This window comes from Brassica oleracea, chromosome C8 (genome assembly GCF_000695525.1).
Source record: "Brassica oleracea var. oleracea cultivar TO1000 chromosome C8, BOL, whole genome shotgun sequence".
Classification (NCBI taxonomy): Eukaryota; Viridiplantae; Streptophyta; class Magnoliopsida; order Brassicales; family Brassicaceae; genus Brassica; species Brassica oleracea.
In genome coordinates, this window is record NC_027755.1 from 39,870,421 (window position 1) to 39,874,119 (window position 3,699).

The window sequence follows — 3,699 nt, forward strand, 5'->3', positions numbered from 1 at the left end:
GAATATCCACCGCTATCTTATGCAAAGGCAGCCGCGGAAGGATCTACCTCAAAAGAGACTGTCCCAACATCCAAAGAGCCCGAAACCCCTACCAAATCAACCTATTATGTCAAACCCCAAAAACAGCACCTGATGACTACCCAATTCACCAAACCCATAACCTTACCCCAACTAAAAGCCTTTGTAAACAGAGCCTTTTACCCAGACTGTCCCTATCCAACCGATAATATAACCAAAAATCACACCTTCTATGAGTTTATCCTAGTAGACTCTAGATCTATCGAAGTAACCCATTACCCAGACCAAAAAGACAAAAATACTATTGCCTACTCAACATGTAAAATCCTCAACATTCACCAATCCAAAGACCTTGGGTTTATCCACCATCACACAACAAAACCCTTTGTTACCCCAGGATTTCATATTCAAGGATATACCTATACCGACTATCAAAATGCCTTTTTCAGGGCATTCTTCATCAGACCCTACGACCATTCCTGGTTCTTCAGCTTTGACCAAAATTGTTCAAAAACGATACCCGGATGGTTTGCAGAATGGTGGTACTGGTTCGGACCATCAGACATAATTTACCCAACCAACTTACTCAAGACCTCTTTCGAGTTTTACAAGAAGCATATTCCAGATCAACCAATCGGACCCTTAAACAAGATTTACTTTCACATCGATATGGGCATTCCCTGGATATGCTCATGGTACTTCCAACTAGCCCTACATCTTCAAGATATGCTCTATTCTCTTGTCAGAGAATTTAGGGTAAAATGGTGGAAAAAATATAATCAAGATCGATGTAGCTATTCAAACATCCAGAAATACTTTGACACCATCAAGCAAGCAAAACAAGTTGTCCAATCGGTTTCAAAAACAGTTCCCCTACTTTTACCAAGTCAAATACAACAACCTTCTCAGAAGAAATCAAGTCCTGCTACTTCAACTACATCTTCTCCAAGCCAAAAAAGATCTAAGTAATCAAAGAAAGAAAAACTGGCACAACTCATCGATCAATTGATGGGCTCAAGCTCCGAAGAAGAGGACACTAACAACGATACCAACGACACGGTCGGCAGACCTCTAGCACAAGACCCTTTCGAAAAAAAAAAAAAATTTAATAATATGTCCATAGCCTAAATTTTGAATTTTGTTCTAAAAAATATCCTAGTAGACTCTATAAATTATTTTCTTTTCGATTTTCTATATTTGTAACAGGTACAAAATAATTATACAGAGCATATCTGTATAAACATCCAAGACATCACCATCAAAGGACCCACATGAGACAAGCATGGGACCCACCTGGAGACTTTGAAGCAACACGACAAAGGTCTCCATCAGTCAACCAAGACTTGACACGTAGCAACAAAGTGTCGGCACAATCAGAAAACGACACGTAACAAGCAGAGTGTCGGCACAATCAGAAGACGACACGTGGCAACCAATCAGTACGCAAGCTTCGCCTATAAAAGGAACCCATGAGGAAGAACGAAGCACGGGCAATTTTCAGCTCTGAAAGTAGAAACAAAACAAACAAACAATCATCACCTAAGTATTATTTTTGCTATCTCAATTTCAAATCAGGTGATCCCAGTTTTTCTGTTTAGGAATATGATAACTTCTTCGTCATTCTAATCAAACCTGGATGAATCACGGTATAAAAAGCTTGATTTGAATACATAAAGTAGTGGAAAATCACCAGAAAGTTGATTATCAATGAATCTTACTATCGGCATACTGTTTTCACATTTTGTATGAACATCGACTCATCTCTCCTTCTCATCTCTGTCTCTTACATGTTTCCTTCCGCATAGCTTCCACGCGATAGAAACTTTTAATAGTTCTTTTGTTTGTTTGTTGGAAATATGCTTGATTTTTTTTTAATAGTTACATACACAAATATATTTTAAAAATTAGTTAAGACACACAATATACTAAAGAAAGATAAAAAAACACTTGTAAACGACAAAAAATGAAGAAGATAAAGAACATTAGTTACACTTGTATATGGGGTTCGGTTTGCAAATGAGTGGCTGCACAACTCCATCAACTCCCTTTGAATCAAAAGTATTAGAACCCTCAAACGCAATCTTCATGCATCATGTATTGTGTTCATCAACAACCACTCTTATTATCACTGACGCTTCTTCCTCAGTTATGTACACACCATCTCCTTCCTCCTTCTCCTCTTCTTCTTTCTCACCTTATTCAGCTTCATTGCTGCACCTTGTATCAACATGGGAAGACGTGGCTTCCCTTTCTCCTAGGTTTTCTTTGTGAGGCTCTTCAGCAATTTCATCACTTGAACCGCATACATCAACGCAGTCAACGGGTCTGCCATCTACACAGAAAATCCAAAACAGAGTTAACACATTTCACAATATGGAAACACTTATTTAACCCCAAAAATTCATTTCAAGGTATCTCAACAATAGGACTTAAAACAAAGGCGTATCATTTTTGCATTTTTAGTATTGATCAAAAATCACTTCAATAAAAAAAACTGACCTTAGACATGTTAGGGGCAAAGACTAAAGCAAGGTTACGAGAGTTCATCTTGTTAACATGCTCAAACTGAACTACATCAGCCATGAGATTGATTGCCCAATTGAGAAGAGAAGCTTCTGTCTGAGGCAAGAGCCTCACAACCTTGACAAAATCATCGTCTGACTCGCACTGCATCACTTGCCCCGCTGGTAGAGGATCCAGTACCCCTCTCGGTAGCCCTCTGAACCAAGCTTGAACAAACATACAACATCAAATTCGAGTTCCATAAGGGTAATGAAGAAAACTTTTTGAAGAAGGAACCTTGATAAGTCCAGCTAGACAATGAACATCGATCCATCAGGTATCAACCCTTTGTTTAGCTGCTCTCTTACGTACTCTTCCTCACTGTTCTCTCCTGTTATTCTGAATATTCCTTCTACCTGAGACGCATAAAAAATTTCAACAGCTTCGGGATTAAGAAACGGAACTGATTATGTTTCATTCACTCACCTGCAAGCCTCCTTGATCATATAGCCTGCTCTGTAATAGTAGGAGTATCACGGGAACACAGTTCCCAAACACTGTTGCACTGCCACACAAATAACACGACAAGTAACCGGTTGGCTTATTTAGTATTTTATATTCCCGCCGTTACAAAATGATCCATAATTTAGAGAAAAATTGTTTTAAAAAATACATTTATAAAATTCACTTTTAAATTGTAGGTTTCGTAGAAATTATTTGCGTTTATAGAATTTTGATTTGTTATAAATTATAAAAAATATCTAATCATAAAATATTGTATTTACATTCAAAATTTAATATCTCTACCAAAAAAGCTAGCTAAGTCATCTCAACCTTGCACTGGGAGCTTTTTTGGGGACATCGGGCTCGAACTCAGAAGGCAGGCCAAGGAAACCGTTGAAGCGATCAAAGGTCACGTGAGTCACGTGTTGGATATTGGTTGGACCGCCAATGTCCATGGTTAGCCGCTCGTTTTCTTCCTTCTCCGCCGTCGAGAAACAACGAGACAGCTCCAGGACGACTCGACCACTGCCAAACCACCAAAGCTGGGGCTTGCGGCGTCTTCTCACTCTCTCTATCTCTCCTCACACGATCGAGTTTTCTTGCTCTTTCCTTCGGAAGAAAGAAAACAATAAGTTTCGGACAATGTGATGAACATAAAGAAAAGAAGTTCTGCGA

At 38.9% G+C, this 3,699-nt stretch overlaps 1 pseudogene; it reads right to left on the reverse strand.

The window, feature by feature from the left end:
- Positions 1 to 2,027: 2,027 nt before the first annotated feature.
- On the reverse strand, positions 2,028 to 3,699 carry LOC106309382 (annotated as a pseudogene).